This window comes from Pinus tabuliformis, chromosome 1_1 (assembly GCF_031772625.1).
Source record: "Pinus tabuliformis cultivar Carrire ecotype Pingquan chromosome 1_1, CPIR1, whole genome shotgun sequence".
Classification (NCBI taxonomy): Eukaryota; Viridiplantae; Streptophyta; class Pinopsida; order Pinales; family Pinaceae; genus Pinus; species Pinus tabuliformis.
In genome coordinates, this window is record NC_142297.1 from 798,622,943 (window position 1) to 798,645,221 (window position 22,279).

The 22,279-nt window shown below is 43.0% G+C and overlaps 1 pseudogene; it reads right to left on the minus strand.

The window, feature by feature from the left end:
• The window catches only part of LOC149216418 (uncharacterized), a 55,500-nt pseudogene extending 34,047 nt beyond the window's left edge, over nucleotides 1–21,453 (minus strand).
• Nucleotides 21,454–22,279: the final 826 nt, after the last annotated feature.

Genomic DNA, 22,279 nt, shown 5'->3' on the forward strand with positions numbered 1-22,279 from the left:
TTTTTTTTTTCTTCTTTAGTGAGTGGGTGGAGTGGAGGCTGAGATCTGCTCCACTACCAACACTGTATTATTTAGATCTTCAATGAACTCTTGCTTGGAGAGGGGTTTCTTGTAGATTTTCAACCTATGTACATTGACAAGCATGGGGATGGCTTCCTCATCAATGGTTTTAATTAGAACTGAACCATTGTCATTACATTTTTCCACAGTGTAGGTTTCTAGCCATCTTGTCCTCAGCTTGCCTTTGAAGTCTTTATACCTTGGGTCATAGAGTAGTGCCCAATCTCCCTCTTGGAATTGCTTCTCCCTGATATTTTGATCATGCCATATTTTCCTTTGAAGCTGGACTACCTCTGTGTGGAGAAGGGCTTGCAATCTTTGTTCATCCAATCCATTGAGCTGGAGTAGCCTTTCCCTCTGTGCATGGCTGAGGTCTAGGTCCAACTAAGCTTCCATCCTTAGTGTATTGTATTCAGATTCTATTGACAACAAAACCTTCTTCCCATAAACTAGTTCATAGGGTGTGAACCTGTGGTGGTCTTCCATGTTGTGTTGTAGGCCTAGGTGGCCTCAACTAGTCTATCCACCCAATCTTTTCTGCTGCTCACTACCTTGGTCAGAATTCCTTCCAAAGCTCTGTCAGTGACTTCCACCTGCCCATTGGCTTGTGGATGGTAAAGGGTGGAAGTCCTGTGCTTGATTTTATGATGTGTGAGTAGGTCTTCAATCAAATTGGAAGTGAATTGATTGCCTTGATCTGTAACTAGTTCTCTTGGATACCTGAACTTATAAAATGTGTTCTCTCTTAAAAACTCAGCTACTTTCTCCTCTGTTTTGCCTTGATTGCTTTTGTCTCTTCCAATTTTGTCAGATAATCAGTGCACACAACGATGTATTGCCTTTGTTTTGAAGGAGGGTTGATAGGACCCACAAAGTCCATGCTCCACTTCTCAATTGGCTCAAAAGTCACTTGACGTTGCATGGGAATCTCATCCTTTGGAGTAGTTTTCCCCATCCTTTGGCACCGATCGCATTGGCTGGTATATCTCTTCACATCTTGATGAAGAGTGGGCCAATAGTAGCTTGCTTGCAAGATTTTGTAGGCAGTCCTATTTGCTGCAAAATGGCCTCCACAAGGCCCATCATGGCAAGTCAGGAGAATGTCAAAAACTTCCTCCTCCTTGACACATCTTCTTAATATCTGATCTGGGCCAAGTTTGAAGAGATTGCCCCAAATCCAAGTGAAAGGGGTGCTTTTCCTCACGATCTTTCTCTTCACTTTTGAGGATAGGTGTGGTGGGAACTGTGTTGAAACCAAGTAATTTACTATATCAACAAACCATGGAGAGAGTACTGAGATAGCAAATAGGTGCTTATCTGGCATTTGATCATCCACCATTCCTTCCTCACCTGCAAGCAAATTTACTCTAGACAAAAATTCAGCAAAAACATTTTCTTTACCAGGCTTATCAATAATGGTTAAATCAAATTGCTGCAGTAAAAGCAACCATCTAATAATGCGAGCATTTACATCTGGTTTATTCATTAAATACCTATTTGCAACATGATCAATGTGTACAAAGGTTTGATAGCCTGTGATGTAATGTCTCAACTTATTTAAGGAATGCACTACAGTTAGGAGTTCCTTCTCAGTGACCGTGTCGTTTAACTCTACCTTTGAAATTTTTTTACTTATAAAGTATATGGCATAAGGTAAGTTATCATCAATTTGCCCCAAGGTTGCTCCTATTTATTTGTTTGAGGCATCTGTGTGAATGTTGAAAGGTAGGGCCCAATTTGGGCCTCTCAAAATTGGGGCAGTCAAAAGTTTGCTTTTCAAGGTATCTAGGGCTTCTTGACAGTTTTCAGTCCATATGAACTCGACATCTTTTCCCAAAAGTCCAAACAACAGAGAGGCTAACTTACTAAAATCTTTAATGAATCTTTTATAATATCCTGCTAATCCTCGTAAACTTTGGACATCTCTCACCTTTTGAGAAGGTGGGACCCTTTGGATGATGGAAATTTTGTTGGGGTCCACCTGCAATCCTTGTTGAGATATTGCATGACCTAGCACATTCCCTTCAGTCATCAAAAATTCACATTTTTTTGGGCTGAGGGACAAGTTCATTTCAATACACTTGTCCAAGACTTTCCGTAGGTTAGATAAAGCTTCTTGAAAGTTAGAACCATAAGGATTAAAATCATCCATACATATTTCCACCGCATCATGAACCAGTTCAAAAAATATACTCAATACTGCTCTCTGGAAAGTGGTTGGAGCATTGCACAAACCAAAAGGAAGGACCCAGTATGCAAAGGCAGCCCAAGAACAAGTGAAAGTGGTCTTATCTTGGTCTTCAGGGCTGATTTGTATCTGATTATACCTGCTAAACCCATATGGGAAGGAGAAAAACTTTTTCCCCACCAGACCATCTAACACTTGATCTATGAAAGGCAAAGGAAAATGGTCTTTTTTAGTGGCCTTTTTCAGCTCCTGATAATGGACATAGATTCTCCACCTAAATTTTTTCTTTGGCACTAGCACCAAAGGAGAGATCCATTCACTATCAGAGATGAGGTAGATGAATCCTGCATCAAGTAGTTTTTGCAATTCTTCCTTAACAATGTCTTTAAGGGCTGGATTCATCCTCCTTTGAGGTTTCCTGACTAGTTTTCAATCTTGCTTAATGTATATATGATGAGTACATACTGAAGGGTGCACTCCCTTCATCTCCTTATAACTCTAGGTGAAGGCATCTACATGTTTTCTTAATAAGCTGCACAGTTCCTTCTCCTGGGAGGTGGATAGGGATGGGTTGATTTTCAAGGTTCTTTCTGGGCTGAAATCTATATTATTAACATGGAGAGATGGCGGGTTAGTCACACAAAGATCAGTTAGGGGATTGTCTTGGGTTTCTTTCACTAGATCTTCTAATGCAAAAATACTGGGGGGTGGATTCTGAATTAAATTTCCAATGATATCATCCTCATTTTGTTGTTGCCCCCCATGACAGTTTCTATTGCACATAGTGGTGCAGAATAGACTTCATCCTCATCCTCCTCCTCCAACCAGAGAGGTATATCATGTTCTAGCAGGGGTTGGGTAGGAGAGTATAGGATTAGCTACTTGGACATATATCTGTTCTTGATGGTCATGTTCCCAGCCCGACAACTGATATAAGCATCGGCAGTGGCCAACTAGGGTCTTCCCAGGATGAGAGGATACCTAGTGAGCTTTGCCTTCAATTAGAGAACTAAGAAATCAACAAGGTACTCCCAAGAATCAATGGATGCCATCACATCCTCCACAATCCCTTCAGGGGTCACGGTGGAGCGGTCTGCTAGTTGCAGTACTGTTGTGGTCTTTCTCAAGGAGCCATGGAGTTTGAGCTTGAGCATGGTGTCCTTTGTCATCACATTAATGGAAGCTCCCAGATAAATCAACGTATGTGGGATCATGGTGCCATTGATGTGGACATCAACTACTGGGCTTCCGTGGTCTAGATATTTCGGAAAGATTACTTGCCCCAACATCAGGTCAAATAGTTGTCCTATGACATTGATGGTTGGGGCATCTCTTTTGCGCTTGCCCGGATGTCTGAAGCACTTCTCTTTGATCATCTTATTGTATATGGGCACATCCTTTATGGCTTGGAGAAGTTGTATCTTTACACATAACTGTTTCAATTCTCCCAGAAGTTCAGTTTCTTCTGGGGTGGGTTGTGTTGTCCCGGATAGTCTCTCAGGAAAGGGTGGAATTTCTTTTGGTTCACTTTCCTCTTTATCTTCCTCAACCTCTTGAGGGGGAGGCTGGATATCTGGGAGAACCTTCCCAGATCATAGGTTAATCTCCTGAATCTCCACAGCATAGGTTGGGCATGATGGTTCCCCACTATATACTTGTTGAGCCTGTCTGTTGTTCAGGTTCGGGTTCGGTTGAGCAGGCATTTTGGGTTGCCTTGGTGGAGCAGGAGGCAATGGTTGTGGTTGAGCAGGAAGTGGAGGCAAAAGAGCGGGAGGAGAGTTGTACTGGGGCCTCCACCCTTGATGAGATGCATTCCACTGAGGTTGTGGCTGAGCATAGGATTGAAATGCATGAGCAGTTGGTTGGGCATGATATTGAGATGGATAGGACCAAGGAGGACATGTGGACCAGAAAGGATGAGCAAGAGGCCCCCAAGAAGGTATGGAAGTGGCTTGGTTGGGGTTGTAGTATGCTTGATATGTCCCTTGCATTCACTGCTGGTATGGTCTAGGTCCATGTGATCTCCCTTGGTTCATGAAATAGAGTGGTTCAGTGGCTCTTTTAGCCCCTTGGTATACATCTTTAAGTCCGGGCAAGGATGGACACTTATCTTTAGAATGATCTTCTTCACAAACTGAACAAACCTCTATAGAGTTCAATGGACATTCGTTCCTAGGATGCCTTCTGGTGCACCTAGGACAAAAAATGGCCAAAGCCCTCTCTACTTCCTCTTGTTTCCTTTTGATATGCAAGGTATCCATTTGCATGGCAAGAGTCTACAACATCTCACTCTTGAATTCTTCCAGCATGTGTCCAAGTTCACCTTTTATGGATGAACTGGATGAGGAGGTACTGGTTATGGGTTGACTCCCCCTACCTCTCTTTTTGGCTGCCCTAGAATGGTTTCTAAAAACAGTCTTTATGTCTTCATGAGGTAGTTGGTAGATGTCTCCCCCAGCCAGTAGATGGAGTGTGTCTAAAAGGTCTTCCGGAATTCCCCCGAGAAGGACCAACTTTAGCAATTCGGGGTCAAGTGTGCACTTGGCCCTTTTATAACTGAGCTGGAACCTCTCTTCATAGTCTTCCAATGATTCATCACTTCCCATGGCCATTCAGAAGATTTCTTCCTTGGTGTCTTTTGACCTACAATAGTCTCGATATTTGTTATTTAAGGCTTGCTGCATCTGAGCCCAATTTGTGATGCTATTACTAGGTAACCCCATGAACCAGCGCAATGTTGCATCCTTGAGGGTAGAAGGGAATAGTTTCAACTTTTGCTCATCTTTTGCATAGTCATAAGTTCGACAGATAACAACAAACTCAAAAAAGAAGGTGTCAGGACCTTCTGTAGTCAATCCATGGAAGTGAGGTAGGGCTGAAGGGGTTATGTTTTTCATTTTAGTGTCCCCATTGCTCTCTCAGATGGGAAAGGTACCCTCTACTCTTTCTCCATTCCCCCTGGAATTTCTGTTTTCAGCCATTGTCTCAGGAGGGATGTTTTCTTCTTCTTCTTCCCCTATAGGTTCTTCAAATATCTCTGGTTGTTCACCTAAAGGTTCTTCTTGATCACTGCTACCGAAGAAGAGAGAAGGGTGGCTATGTGATGTGGTGGGGGTGTTGGGTAAGAATTTTCCTAAATTATCTCTATTCCTACGAGGCATGAAGGAAATATTTTTTGGTTGGTTTTTTTTTTTTTTTTTTTTTTTTCTGCTTGTACCTACAAAACTGAAATTGATTGAACAAACAAATTGCAACTACTGAAATGAACATTCTGAAATGAAATTGAAGAACTGAAAAAAGGAAATGAAATGCAGAAAGGAAATGACTAATCTACTTTTGCTAAAATGGAAATTGCAAAATTGAAATGAAAGCAAGGAAATGGCTAATCTACTTTTGCTGGAATGGAAATTGCAAAATTGAAATGAAAGCAAGGAAATGGCTAATCTACTTTTGCTGGAATGGAAATTGCAAAATTGAAATGAAAGCAAGGAAAGGGCTAATCTACTTTTGCAGGAATGGAAATTGCAGAATTGAAATGAAAGCAAGGAAATGTAGGAATTGAAAAAATCAACTACTCTACTTTTGCTGAAATAAACTACTTAGCAGAATGTTGAAGTAGGAAATAGAAGAAAAGCAGTAATCAAACAATACTCTGACGCTTCCCTAGCAACGGTGCCAAAAAGTGGTGAGCATCAGTATTGTAGCAATAATGATACAACTCCTGGGCTTCTTACTTTACTTTTATCAACCCGGTAGTTCGTAACAAACTTGGAAGCGATGTTGCTGTATGCACAAGTACTAGTTCTTACTGTAGGCTGTCACTTGGTCAGCTAGCGCAAGATCACTAGGAGCTCAAGCTAACTTCTATGAATTCCAAAAGAAGCTTTATATGTGATGAAAGAAAGGAAAGCTTACCCTACATAGGCTACTCTACTTGTAGAAAATGAAAGAAGATTGAAATGTGAAGTAACCCTACCAAACCCTGATTAACTAGCTAATCCTACTTTTGCAGAAAGAGAGATGAAAAACCATAAAATGAATGCCATTACCTACTTAGGAAGTAAACAACATCTATTCAAGCTATTTATAGAAAGAAATGAGAAAAAAACATCTTTTTGGATTTTTATGTATTTTTAGGTGAAATTGTCATGTGTGTAATTTATTTGTGTGTGAATGTGGCAGCGATTAGGTGGTGATGGAGGGTGACTTTGGAGTTGGAAGAGGTGTATGAAGGTGTGGGGGGGTCATAGGAGATCCCAGGTGGCCTTCTAGAGGCTTTCCCTACAATCGGACTTCAAAAAGACACCTACAGGAAAATCTACAAGAGGCTGCAGCGGATCTACAGGAGGTCTACAGGAGGATGCTGAGAGCTGTTTTAGAGGTTTTGAAGGTGGGAAAATGGGTGGAAAGAGTATCTGATGGCTAAGAGGATGTGTTAATGTGTCTAAGTTTCATCAAGGAGGATTAGGGAAGAGAAATATGGTTGGACTTGTTCAAGGAAAGAGAGGAAAGTTCATGAGAAAAGTGCAGAAAATTAGGGCAGATTTGTGAGGGACTTTGGATGACCTGTGGAACATGGATCAAAGAGAGATGGTGATGGCTGATTGGCTGACTTATTGTGAGCATAGATATACTGCAAGAGAACTGAAAATCAAACACCTAGACTAAGCAAGCGAAGAAACTAGCTACACTAAAAACCAGAACTGTTCATCAAGCTAGTCTAAATTCTGATCTAGGAAAGTAAATGTTGAACAATGCTATATGGATAGAAAACATGGAAGGCAATTTATTGTAAAGATAGAAATGAACATGGTGAAATAGATCTACAGCAAAGCATGAACCTTCTAACAAGGTGCAACACTAGAAATCTTATGGCAAAGGCAAATCTGTTTTTTGTGGCAGCAATAGGGTCTTGGCCTCAGTTCATGGTCCCAAAGGGGAGAAAAGAGGCCAAGGCTTTGTTGATGGCATTTTTGTATCTTCCTTTATCACTATTCAACCTACTACAACAAACTGAAATGGAAACAACCTTTTAAATTACCAAAAGCAACCTATTCTTAACTAAGAAAGAAATCTATTTATCAGCAACTCATTCATAAGCTGAAACAAAGCATATAAATACAAAACAAGAGGTGCTTGGCTACTTGGATTGGGCCCTAACCCAAGAGCTTCATCCCTTTGAGGTAACCCAGTGCTAGCTCAGAAACAATCTCATCTTCATTATCAAAATAACAATAATATTACATGAAATTATCTACAAAAGTAAGCTCGAAGTTGAGCAGAGCAACGCTGCAACAAAAGTGAAAAATTTGACTAACATCCAACAACCTAATGAGGCCATAGGCCTCTCTACTTATACAGCTGGAGCTCCCAACAGCTCCCTTAAAATTAGGGAGGCTTGGCTCCCAAAACTTGAGATAGACAACAGTTATACTCCATTTGCTCGGCTGCTTCTTTGGTGCATTGATGTGGCTTCTTGTGCTCTGAGCTTTCTGAAGGAGAATTCGAAGTAGGGAGTCATAAATGAGGGGAACATCCTCCTATAAATCCTCTCCCTTGTTTTATTAGAATATTTGTTGCCAAATGTTCATTAAATCTTTGACTTTGTCTCCAAAATTGACCAAAAATCTGCATTAAGCACACATTAGACTTCAAGGCATAATGACCAACCCAACTCACTCTATTAGCATAAACATAATAAAAAACATGCAATAAACTAATGAGAATGGTGGATTAAGCTAAGTTAGGAGGCAAAATGAGCCCATATAATTACCCATTTATGGGGCTCATCAAGTACCGGGATTTTCTTGGCTAAATCACCTCTGAACCTGGGTCATGCCGCAACAAGCCAACAAATGGTTCCGTTGCTGGGACCAGGATCTGCATAAGGGGTGTCTAATGTCGTGTCACTAGAATCCAACAAAAAAAGAAATTGAAGAGTAGTTCGACAGAAATATTCACGAGTTCAAGGCGCAAGAAAACCAGAATTTGCGAGTATCAAAGGAACAGTGGTTGGAGTGCTAATTATATACGGAAATCCACGAAATTTTCTTTTCATCCTTCCCCTTTGAGTTGTACGAGTGGATCACGAAGCTAGCAGACAACCAGGGAAGGTGTAGGCTCGACAAACTGATTGTGTGGAATCCAGAATTGGTGCGCAGAGTAGAAGCATCAGAAGATAAGATTGCGTGCGTTGTGGACCATTGGCTCGATTTAATTATGGGAGGGTTTATCACTGAGTTCGCGGTCGATACGATTGTCAGCTATAACGAGGCAAAATGATGCTTCCTCAAAGGATTGCGAGGTAAGTACATTAAGTCGTTGAACACTTGGATTAAAATGCTATTGTGTGAAAAGCGGGTTATGCGAATTAATTAATGTTTGGGGCTACGCGAAGTGGGAAGATCTATAGAAATTAAGGTAGTGCAAAGATGGAAAATAGCCCCTTCATTTCACCGTGGTGGGAAAGTGAGGAAGAGCTAGCGAAAGTTTCTCTAAGAAGCGCGATCAGTCTGATAAAGTAGCGAATTCCGCACATACCACCTGCACCTACACCGCCACTGGCTTCACCATCGTCACCCCCATCTCTGCCCACACCACCTCCGCCACCACCACAGCTCAATATGGCGAGTGCGATAAAATTTCCGGTATTCAAAGGAGTAGGGAACAAAGATCCAGACCAATTTTGGTTCATAGTAAAGGCTATATGTGAAGCACAAGGAGTCGTGGATGACAATATAAATAAGGAAACATTGGTAAGAACATTGCAGGATCGCGCACTAACATGGTACATTAAGCATTCTAATGACCATCCAAATGCGGGGATCGTAGATATCAAGGCCGCATTGAACAGGGAATTTCGCAGACCAAAATCAGAGACACAATAGATTAGGGTTTAAGGAAACTACGATGCTTCCAAGCGAGAACCCATGGGATCTGGACCAGAGACTGAAGAGTATGATTCGCAAAGCCAACATGACCTTGATGGATGGATAGCACCGTGCATGGTTTGTAGTGTCACTAACACCGCATCTAAGGATGACACTCTCACAGCAGAAGTTTTCCACCTAGGCCGAAGCTTTGGAGATTGCAATGAGACTGCACGAGACCCCAATACAAGATCCTGACTTGGGAGTCCAAAAAATCCACGTGCAACTGCAAAATTTGTGTCTGGAAATGCAAAGTTTGAAACAAGACAGGATAACTCGCCTAGAGGTGCACGAGGAGGTATGGTGCATAAAATGAAAATGCCAGGGGCATGACAAGGACCATCGCCCAGTCTTCGTGAATTACTTAGTAGGAGGAGGGCCAATGCCATTAAGACTAGAGGCACAAGCAGGACCGAGCACAATGCTTGCATTATGGTGCATGATTTTTTAGATAGGAGGAAAACACGCTACAGATAACTATCACCTATTACAGAAGTATACGTAGACGTTCTAACAATTGTTCTGTAATTTCTGCAAGTCGGTAGGCCATGATGAGCGCAACTACAGAAGTTACGAGCTGATGATGGATTGAACTGCTGCCTATAGAGTGCAGACTAAAACGCGAGCCCTCGATCCAAATGCAGGGATGGCGCATTCTGGATTTCAGGGGCGCGGATGAGGTCGAGGTGCAATGAGACAGGAAGGGGTCGCAGACAACAGATTTGTTACAATTGCATAGGGCCACAAAATTATGCCCACGATTGTACAAATCCGATGAGGGAATCATGTTCATATTGTACCTAGTTTGATCATGATATAGAGGACTTCCATACAATGATAGCGAGGTTGCACGATAAAGGAGTACTCCAGCCTTCCTCGACTCAGAACCTACAAATGATGAGGTCTGAGCCACACGAAGAGGACCCGAATGTAAACATCGAGCTTCAAAGTGATATCATGACAGGAGATGAAAAAAGTAAGTAGCCTGAAGAAAGTGTGTGGGTTCGCAAGGCTCCTACAAAGGAACCTGAATTTGATTTGGAGTGCGCGAAGGAGACATCCGTGGAAGCTAAGAAGAGCTTTACTGAGGCCTCCACTTCAGGTAGTAAGGATCAACTAGAAACAGAGATGGATCCTTTAATGCTCACTACCTTTCTGGAGACATGCATGAAGTTGCTGCGCGACAGCAAAGCGGTGAAGGGACTGCAGGAACTTATCACTAGGTGTGCTGGGTCAGGAGAACAGCGCGTAGTCCAGAAGCTCGGGAAACATACATTGTGAACGGGAAGGGAAATGAGATTGACAACGCAAATCAAAGAGTATGAAATGGATCAAGTGATTTTGGATCTAGGATTGGACGCGAACATACTGCCAAAATAGACATGGGAGTGCATGGGTAGGCTTGGGTTGTAGTGGCCTCCTATTCAATTACGAATGGCGAATCAGTAGAAGATCCTATCGATGAGAATATTGTAGGGGATAATAGTTGAAATCGAAGGTGCGAGCACGCTTGCATATTTCGAGGTGATAGAGATTGTTGATGAATCCAATCCCTATCCCGCGTTGCTAGGAATAGATTGGGCCACTAATATGAACAGAGTGATAAATCTGAAGAAGCGCAAAAGGATTTTCATGAAAAAGTCACTACGTGTAGTGGTACCTTTAGACCTTGCGGAAGGATCACGCTACACAGAGCCAGTGCGCGATGACGAGAGTGACGACGAGCTAGATTGTATCTACAAGATAACCACCCGAGAGCAGGATTTAGTGAAGCCAACACCAGATGGCGGAATTTCATGGGAGTGTGAAAGCTCATGCACTTAGGATTCGAACAAAGAAATAGAATGATGGCAAAACCGGTTACACAAGGTAACCACGCTCAATTGCAACATGATGGTACGATCACTGCGCTGCGTGACAAAAGAGGCGAGGGATTTGCCTTTGTATGATGGGTTGACAATGGTGGATGAATTCCTAAACAAATTTGAAAGGGAAGTGCCAAAATAGCAATGTTTGATGCTCTGAAATGGGCACTACATGCTACGCCAACAAAGTGGTGGGGTACGCGCTAGCAGAATTTCAGGGACTGGTGCAAATGCAGAAAGATGATGCGCTTACGATTTGGGAAGCCTTAGATGAGGATGGAAGCCAGGCAAGATGGACAAAACAGCCGGCATGCCCACCTTTCTAGATGGGCACAAGCGTATGGTACACAACCTACATGAATGCACACCGCTCTCACAATAGGAGACATGAACAATAAGCAAAAGCAAATAAGACAAGTGCACGAACGACGAAGTATGATAAAACCTAGCATGCCAAAAACCATACACGGGGAAGCCTTTCAAAGGGTGTGTGAAGTGTTGAACAGGGTCCACCGTGTGAGACGCACCAACTGGGACCTACATGTACTAGCAGTTATATGGGCTTATAGGACTATGTGCAAAACTTTGATTGTGCAAGCACTTCCGAAGATGAAGTAGGAAGTAGGGGTTGTAATACTTGTGGGGCATGCAAAGCCGAGTCCGCACATAACAACACCTATATATAAGACAGTCCGCGCAGACCGCGAGAAATAGAACATACAAGACTTGAGGAAGAAATCCGACAAGGAAACTTTAGACTTCGCGAACTTGAAAAAAGACCAGGTACGGCTAAGAGAGAAAAGAGATTTAATGAATTCAGAGGTCAAGAAGTTGGAAAATGAAATAAAAGAGGCATTTCTTGTCAAAAAACTAAATATGGCAAGGCAAGGTGTGTACGATCGTACTGACAAGTTGGAGGACTATTGCCATGAACTGGTTAGTTCACTGCCTTTGCTTGGACCGCATATTGCCAAAAGTAGTGACCAGGGTAGCGCACTACAAATAGTAGAGTGCGCGATACCAATCACCATAATGGAAGATGGGGATTCTCCATGAAGCATGGTGGAGTACGGGATGGAGCCCTGCACGAGTGGTACGACCACCTGACGAGCTGTAAGAAGTACAGTCTTAGCGCTCCAGGCAGTTGAAAGGGAGTGCAGGACTATAAAGTATTCTACCTGGGGGCTGCGCGATATTGGAGATGCGCGCAAAATCATAATGTCATAGGGTTCATGACCGCACATGGAGGGCTGCGCTGCCATGTGGGTTGGCTAGGAAGTGACTGTTGGTGTCACTATTCAAGATGGGATGTTCGATTTGAGGTCAAATGGAGCGGGCAGTGGACATTTAAGACATGAGTTATGGGCAAGATTTGGGAAAATTTCCGCCAAGAAATCATTGATGGCCCGAAATTGGGGGGAACAGTCAAATTCAAATTTGAAAAGAACTATAAAACTCAGAGGGCTGGATAGCGAACAACACTTGGTAATTTGAGAATTGAGCGCTTGAGCAGAGCACAGAGCATTGAGAGCCAAGTCATAATTGAGCCCCTAAGTTCGTGAGAGACAGAATATAGCCTAGAGATGATGATGACCACTAAGGATGGGTTGGGAATTAAAGAGGTAACCGCCAGCGAGGCAGCTTAGACCCAAATGGTGGAGGATGTTCCATAAGGCACCGGGGTGGTGACAGAAATCCCCAAATCACCGCGAACATTGAGGCCCAAGAATGATAAACAGGCAATGGGCCTAATACGCATGTCCCCAAGGAATCCGTGGCACAACAAACTATCCATGGAAGAGAAGGGGAAAGCAGTCACAATAGAAAGAAATGAGGAAGAAGAAGACTTACAGGCCCTGATCGTCGTAGCAGAAGAAGAAGAAGACATGGAGGAGAATATCCAATCGTTGCGCTCTACAACAAAACTGCCAGCATATGTCCCTCTGCAGAAAGGGAAAACCAAAGTGCTGAAGGACCTGGATGAAATGAAAAGCTCACTCCAGACCCCGCTCCTCCTCGATGACATTGTATTTGAGGGCACATAGCCAGGCCGCGTACCAACCATGAAATTTGAAGACTGGGACCTCGCTGATAGTGAGAAGTTCCCACACCTAGAGACCGAGAACTTAATGAAGTAGAACACCAAGGGGGCGGTGATCATGTTAGAGACGCGGAAATGGTTGTGCGATATTGAAAAGGTAGGGTTGCTGCACTTGTTATGAATACCACATTTTCATCATGCACCCATCACCATTTTCGTCATCAGGCAACTGTTTTGCCTGGTGCATGATGGGTATTTATGGCTAGAGGAGCTTATTCCCATCACGACAAACCTCATTCACCCTATCTCTCAACTCCTCTGTAAGGGAAAGGACCCCACCACCATAGCTGGAAAGAGCAATGATTTGGCTCTCGCAGAAGGCATGAAGGAAAAATACAAGCTGGAGAAGAAGAAGAGGGGCTACGCCATCTCCAACGTCAAGGACAAATGGGTGTGCATAGCAACCCAACTCTTGGCTGACAAATTTATGAGGAAGTGCCGTACCGATGAGGTACAAGCGCCGGTGGTCACACTGGCCGAGCAGTGCGCGGAGGGGGTCTAGTTCAACTGGTTCGAATTCCTTTGTGAAGAATTTTTGACAAACTGTCATGAAGCCTAGGAGTAGGGTAAAACCTTCCACTACGTGTGGTTGCTATTATCCATATTTCTAGTATCGAGAGAATTGCCAGAGGATAGTCAATTCCCCAACATTGACAGAGAGTTAGCAGAGGCCGTGAAGTACGCTGCGCTCTGGGCCACAAAGGACGTGAAACGGATTTGCGACACCAAAATTTTTTGGGTGATCATGGAGGTGAGCATCCAGATGTGGATCAATCATAGAACACGCCTGTCACCTATGGTGCACAATAGTTTGCAGAGTTTTGCAGACTTCAAAGCCGATATGCACAACATTTATATCAGGGCGCGAAAGGATCCGGCGAAGAAGTGGATGAAGCTACTATTTGTAGCCACTAACGATGTGATTTTTACTGTCTTGGAGACATGGCCTCCCAAATGGCACACCCCGGATCTGGAAAACTAGAAAAGGCGACAACACAAAAGAAAAAGGACGATGCCAAGCCGCACGTCACCCAATTGGAAGAGAAAAGAAGAAGGGAAAAAGCAGCAGCTGAGGTAAGGGCAGCGTGAGAAGCAGCACCAAAATCCATGGAGCAGAAAAAGGTTGTAGAAGCAGCAACACAGGTAGCAGAGGCAACAATAGCACAGGAAGACGAGGGCCAAGAAACGTCCTCAGGGCAGGAGCCAAGGGAAACCGAAACAACAGAAGGGAGCACGGACCTAGGGGCCATGTCTACACAGTTAAAGTGCCCATGCATTGCAGAGAGATTAGGCCTAAGGAAGAAGGTCAAGGCCTCGAAGTTGGCCATTGACCCAATCAGCTTAACCGAAGGTGATCTCCATGACATCGGCGAGACAGTCCACTATGTCACAAGTGAAGCGCTTCAGGAGTTCATGCAGGAGCATCAAATTGTGTTGGGGCCCTTAGGGTGTAGCTGCAGGTGTTACAAGTGTGGTCCCCTTGGGAAGGTACCCTGTCAGCACACGTCACTGCAGGCACTTCAGTAGCAGAGAAAATGTTACGCACAAGGATGGAAAATACAATAGTGTTGCAAGAGGGAGCTCTAGTGTCATCCAATGCGATGGATTGGTTATCACTTAGCATGATGAAAGACCTTGGCCTTAACCTGGCTGTACTTCCCTAGGAAACATTATATCAGTTACAGGAAGGGATAATGGAAAAGCTACGGTCCAGGGAGAGCTGTGCGATCTAGGTTCTTAGCGAGAAGAAAATAAACATAGAATAGCTTAGCTTGCAGCGCGACGAGTTTGTGTCACAAAATCAACATTTGGTGCACACAGTAGATGATGCTTGCCAATGCATCTTGGAGCTATCCATTGCAGCATATCTACTGGTAGAAGTGTGGATCCAAAGTTTGGAAACTAGAGTCCGCGAGGCCAGGGAAGAGACGACAAAGGTGCAGCTAGAGCTGAATCTCCATATCATCGAGCTGCGGTTGAAGGTGCAACCTTCTACTCCCCCAGAAATCAGAGAACAATGTGCCAGCGCTATTACAGTAGGGTTGGAAGAAATTGGAAGTGCAGTGCATGACTGTACCAACATGTTGGAACAGGCACTTGAGGTCCTCACGACTTTGCAGGAGGACCCCAACATCCAACGCCTAGAGACAGAGACGCATGAACTCCAGCAGCAATAGGACATCATCAGAAGGACTGCGTAGATGGTAGTCCTCACTCAGCAGCTTGCAAGGTTGCAACAAGCCAAGGCATTAAAGGAGCAGATGGACGTGGTGCGTCATAAGGAAGTAGTTCTTAAAGTGCGTGTTTAGCCATGGATATACGAGGCCTTCACAATCACGACGAATATTGAAGGGAAGATCTCGCACATTCAGGGGATGCATGCGCAGATGCAGGACACTATGCCAAACATAGTGGTCTCAGAGGAACGGATACAGTAGGTTCAACAAGTAGCAGCTCAGTGCACTGCGAAATTAGGACCATTCGAGACCAGTTGGAGGGACTTCGCGCCAAGATTGCCACGCCAACAGAGTGACTCGAGGGTGAGTCACGATATTTGTGTTGGGGGCCTGTTGGGCATGGAATCCCCCCGCAGCATGTTTTGGGGTTCAAAGCACAAGTTTTGAGTGATATTATTGTAAAGCTCCGTGAATTGCAGGTACGGAGTGCAAAATGTATGTTGGATTCATAGGGTTGTCCGCCCTAAGTTTGAATGTAATGTAGGCCTACCCATGGTCATGGACCATGGGATTGTATAAATAGAGTGAGGCTCTAAGTAGTAAAGATCAGATCATATGAGAAAATATGATGGATAGAATGAGATAATGAAGCATAGAATAAGAGACTAAGTGTGTCTTGAGTCATAGTAATAGGAAGAGGCTAAGCTGTTGAGTGTGTAGAGGTGTAGTAGAGTCCGCAGTTGAGTGCGCAGACCCCTGCAGTTGAGTGTGCAGGGTAGAGTTGAGTCTGTAACTGGAGAAGAGATTAATAAAGAAATGTTTTTTTTACCAATTCTGTGCATCTGTTCTGAGTTATTACATGTTTGACATCATTTGCAATTATACTGTTTATTTACTGCGCGCACTTGTATGAATTGTGAATATTGTTAAGTATAACTAAAAGCGTACAAATAAGCTAAGGTAATCAGCTAATATTGGGCTACTAGTAAGGACTTGGGTAATAAAATTGTTCAGCCTCCGAGTAGGGCTACACGAAGGTAGCATCTTAGGCTGCAAGGTACAGGGAAGTGCGCGTAGCAACATGCGCAACGGCGGACCACTTGAAACCATCAGACATCTCCAAGGTGCGAAAACCTTGTTCTAGCACCTTCCCATACTACTTTGGGTGAGACCTGAGTCCGCGCTCCACGGACTGTTGCTGAAAGCGCTAGTAGTACCGGGATTTGTTCGGCTAAATCACCTCTGAACCTGGGTCAAGCCCCAACAAGGCAACACTTTACTTGTGTCAAGCTCGTTAAAAATTGAAACAAGGTTTCATGATCATGATTCTTTTCTTGTTTCAAGCTTGTTAAAAAATGAAACAAACCCTCTTCCAATTCGAGTCTTTGATTAGATATAGTAAAATCCCAATCGAGTCTTTCATTTGATCTCATAAGTGAATTTTCATTCCATCTACCTGTTAGTCACTAGCAGTCTACTTAGGTGAACAAAATGAAGCTTTGGGTGCATGTACTTCGAATCGAGTCATTATGCTGGGGGCATGCAAACTCATCTCAAGCATAGTTTATCTTTGTTTCAAGCTTGTGTAAAAATGAAACCATTTTAAAGCGTAGTTTATCTTTCTTTCAAGCTTGTGTAAAAATGAAATCATTCCCACTTTACATCTTGTGATTGCCATTTTTATCAACCAATTTTTTCCCATATGAGCCTTGCTTCTTTCATTCCATCATCACCATCTCTTTGGATGATCATATGCTTTCACTTGGTTGTTTTACCTACACCTAACGAACATCTGCGATGAGTGGTCTTATTAGCCAACCTCTTAATCATTACATGTTTTGAGCAATTCCATCATGACCAGAACCAATTTCTATCCTTTCATACCACTCGTTCCTGCAGGTGGAGTCCTCTTTAAGCTCTTTCCAGAATCCAAAAATATGAAAAGATTGCCGAGTACCTGTCATTTCAAACTCGTTAAAGTAAAGAAATTAACGTCTACTCAGTATAATTTTAACCCTTTTCTAGAATGAGATAGACCATTGTATGAAAAAGGAACACCTTAGTCGAACATGGTTAGGAGGTTCTCTCGAATATTGTTTTATACCTTTTCAGATTCGAGAGACAAATTACGAAAAGGGACCTGGTGGATTTTTCTTTTTTCATCTCTTTTTCTATCTCTATAAATACGAAAAAGATATCGAGCTATTCTTCTCTCAGACTCATTAAAATTTTTACGATGAAACACTCGTCACCATGATGAGACCAAGTTTCTTCTTCCTAGGGCTCGTAAAACTTACTAGCATGGATTCATCTGAAGGATGAACTTATACGACAAGAATATGGTATCCTCTTCAATCTTGTGTAAAAACAAAGAGTTACTCGCAAGAAATAACAGGGGAAAAGGGAAGTTGAAACATCCTTTGTATTGATAGCTTGTCGCTCTTGAACATGACACTCTTCTGCATCTCGTGTCGCGTTTGGGATATCCTCGCTTAGTCACTTGTCCTTCCAAGTTTGGGTTATCCATTTTACCTCTCATTTGACTATTCCACACTGTCATCATGACCTTTAGTCCCATGTTGAGTCAAATTCTACCACACTCCGGAGTCGTGTCGCCAATATGTTCAAGAGAAGTCTAATCTGTAGTTATTTAACTATACATTGTTTGAGTCATTGCTACAGTCCTGAATATCATTCCACTTTATTCCTTGTTTCGTTTCGATAATGGGGGGTTCACCATTTCCCTCCTTCGATGGGTCACTTCCTATCGAATTCAGCTCATTATCCAGGAAGATGACTTTGGAACTCCCTTTCAGTACCTTAGAGATGGCATGCCCTAATGGCCAATTCTTCGCATTTGATGATAGGTCTTCATTATTGGATTTTGATTAGGTGATTCCATAAGTGTTCAACCTCAAATTCATTATCACATTCACAGATTGTACTGTTGTACCTTGAGAGACATTGTCATTATTGGTAGTTTCTCTCCTACTTGTTAACGGTCCACATCATTGGTTGGCAATCAGATGGTTTTCTAGCATGTTTGACTTCAACACTTTTATTTGCATGTTAGAATTCATACATTGATCAGGTCAGGATGGAGTGCAAGACCCTGAGTCTTATCAATTATATCGCAGGATGCATGGAGTTATATGTCATTCATGATTGTACACATGTTTCTACTATACAGATGGCTGTGACCATACCGTGAGACTTTATATTTATGATGATCCTTGATATTTGGATGGTTCCACCCATACCATGGATCTTTTATCTAGTCTTGATCATCTGCATGGTTGCGTCCATGCCATGGATTCATGTCTTGATCTTAGATATGTATATGTATATGCATCCCTGATTTGCAAGTATCCTGATAGTGTGTGTCCTCGTCCTTGCCAAAAGCTTGTAAAGCATCTCAACTATCACTCCTCGTTCTGCCTTCATGCTTTAGTAGGCATTTGTTACACAATATTTTGTCACGCCTCCTGCACTTCCCTATGACATACCCTAAAGCAACCAAAACATGACCATCATACAGTATACTCATCCATGTATACAACTCAGATCGCTCCTAAGACTTTGTTTGGAAAATGTCTTGAGCTTTCACTGAAGAAATAGCTCTTAAACCCTAATTTGAGCACTATCACTCTTATGAGGCTTAAAACCACGATGGTCACATGTTGCACTATTCCAGACCCACGATGACATCACTCTATTTTCTCATATACCCGCAATGATCCCAAAAAGGTAATTTTCCCAAAGGAGATGAGAAGGTTCGTGATCTAGAAGCTTCTAAAGCGGTGAGTTGGAGGTGGTTTCACATAGATGAGGTTGAATCCGCCCATCTTGACCTCTTTGTCTCATCCCTATGAGATACCTCCTTGAGAGGTGGGCCTAATCCTATATTTGGAGAATTCCTAACTCCCTTTCTCAGTCTATAAATTCATACTTTCCCATTCCCAAATGGTTGGTCAAGTTAGAGGCTAGGTTGGCCTATATCAATTTGCACCCCTATGTTGAGCTTGTGCTTAAAGGCTATTCATTGGACTTGGAGAAGGAGTGTTTTGAGAGTTTCTTGGCTTGGACTTGGATTACCACTCAAGGAGAGTCTTTCAACATCAAGGCTATGGTTGTAAGCTTCCCTTTATTCTTTAAATAATATACAACTGTTAGTTATCCTTCCCAAAATATATATGTTCATGTATGTCTTAGCTTGGCATTCCTTGATCAGCTAAGTAGGTTATTATTGGATTTTCTATTGGTATTTGGAATGCTTTGTTGTCTCTTGATCACTTGTGTAGGTACATAAGTGCTGAAATAAGCAAGAACAAGTCGATGACACAAGTGGTTCGAGGATCTCAATAAAGGAAATCGGAATAGCATCAGGGTGAGGTAGGTCATCTCTCTCATTCTACTTTTCAATTATATTCTAGGAAGACGTCTAGTTGATTGTCACTTCAGTTTCTAGACCCAATCATTGGGCTAGAGGGATCATCTCTATCTGCAGAGATGATTAACCTTGTGTTGGCTATGTGGGGCCTGACCCAGGTTCAGAAGTGATTTAGCCAAGAAAATCCTGGTACTATTGGCCCTTTCGGCAACAGTCCGCGTAGTGCGGACTGAGGTCTCACCCGAATTAGTATGGGAGGGTGTTGGAACCAGGTTTACGCACCGTGGGGATGTTTGATAGGTGGCAATAGGGATGTGATTCAACCTTCGCACTTACTAGGTTACTCGTACCAATGATCTTCTTGCGTCCTGCGGTACTTCCTTCACGCAGTTCTAGCTGCAGTGCGACCAATGTTAAATACCCAAGTCTTCCTTAATTAGGTTCTGTTCACTTAATTACGTAGAAGGTTTTCATACATAAGAATTCATACAAGTGCACGCATATAAATAAACAGATACCATTAACGCATAATATCAAAATATAGATCTACAAAATAGATGCACAATATGCCAAATAAACTTAGCTTTATTAATAATCCTTTCCAAGTTCAGTTCAATACAAACCCGATTCCACCCTGCGCACTCAGCTGTAGGGTTCCGCGCACTCAGCTGCAGACTCTACTAGGCCTCTGCACACTTAGCTGCAGAGTCTCTACCTACTACTATGACCCAATAGGCTTCAGATCCACTTCTATCCTCTAACCATGCCTTCGCATCTATCATTTACTTGCTTCCCAAAAACTGTCTTTACACTTAGTGCCTCGCTCTATTTATACAATCCCATGGTTCGCGGACCATGGGTAGGCTGACACAACTTTACACTAAATTACATTATTTTAGGGCAGACAACCCTATGACTCATCCTAGACTCTCACGCTTTGTGCTCGTATTTTGCAGAGTCTTTACATTACATTGACCAACACCTGGGCTTTAAGCCCCAAAATCATGCTGTGGGGGGATCCGCTTCCCAACAGGCCCCCAACACAATCATCGTGACTCGCCTCGAGTCACTCTGCAAGTGCGGTGATCTTTGCACAGAGCCCCTCCAACTGTGCCTGTGTTGCGAGAAGGTCCACATTGCTCTGTTCTATCGTCTCCTGAATCTACTCCAGTCGTTCTTCTGAATCATCTGCGTCTGACTCGTGTCTTTTCTTTGGTACCAGCTTCTAGTGCTTATGTTTATAGTCCCGCACCCCTGTCCGGCTCCTTGGTTCGTAAAGACTGTGCTTCAGTTAGTTAATCAAATAGTTGGCCCACCTATGTAGGGCTTCAGGTAACTGCCATTTACTTTTCCTGGGAAGGGTTCTCCATTAAGTTTGACTAGTTGGACCGCGCCTCCATCTGTAACCTCTTTTACCACATATGGTCCCAACCAGTGCATTTAGAATTTTCTTGGAAATTTTTCAAACTTATTGTCATACAACAACACTAAGTCATTTATTTTGAAGGTGCGCAACTTGATATGGCGGTCGTGTCAGGCTTTCTCACGCTGCTTTTGTACCTGCTGATGAAATTTGGCCAGAAATCGTTCTTCCCTGAGTTCTTCTAATTGCGCAAGCCTTTCTTCCAGAGCTTCGCGGTCCGACATGCCTGTGAGCACTGTTATTCGTAGACTAGGTATGATATATTCAATTGGCATGACTGCTTCCATACCATAGACAAACCGAAATGGTGTCTGTCCCATCAATTTCTTGAAAGTTTTCTTGTACGCCCATAACACAGCAGGTATGTGCAGGTCCCAGTCGTTCTATTGTGCGTTACATATTTTGGTCAACGTAATCTCCAGTATTTAATTGAATGCTTCTACTGCTCCATTAGCCTATGGGTGGTATGGTGTACTTTTCTAGTGATAAACCTGGAACTCTTCCATGAGCGCGCTGATGGTTTCATTCAAGTAATGTGTTCCACGATCACTCATTAAGATTTTTAGGTAGCCAAATTGTGTCAACACGTTTTCGAACAAAACCTTTGTAGTCATGGCAGACGTGCAGTCCTTGACCGATTGTGCTTCTGCCCATCGTGTCAGGTACTCTATCACGGTGATGATGTAGCGTGCACCTGTCTTTCCCTGAGGTTTGATCGGGCCTAAAAGGTCAATTGCCCATTTCTCAAATGGCTGCAGTGTCATTTGGGGATTTAACAGAATCTCATCCCTTCGTGATGGTTTTCCCATCCTTTGACATATATCACAGGCCTTACAATGTGTTTTCAAATCTTGGTGCAGGGTCGACCACCATAACCCTATGCAAAGAATCTTTTGTGCAGTCGCGCTTCCTGCATAGTGTCCTCCTGCAGCAACCCAATGTGCTTCCATGAGGATCTAACCCCTTTCAAATTCAAGTACATATCTTCGAAATATCTCATCAGTTCCCATCTTGTAAAGGTGCCCTGTGATGACAGAAAAGTCTGTTGCGCGCACCACCAATTCCTTCTCCTGTGGGATTGAGTACTCCTTCAGTGCAGTCCCTGTTGTTAGAAAATGGATTATATCCTCAAAGTGTTAGTTAGCG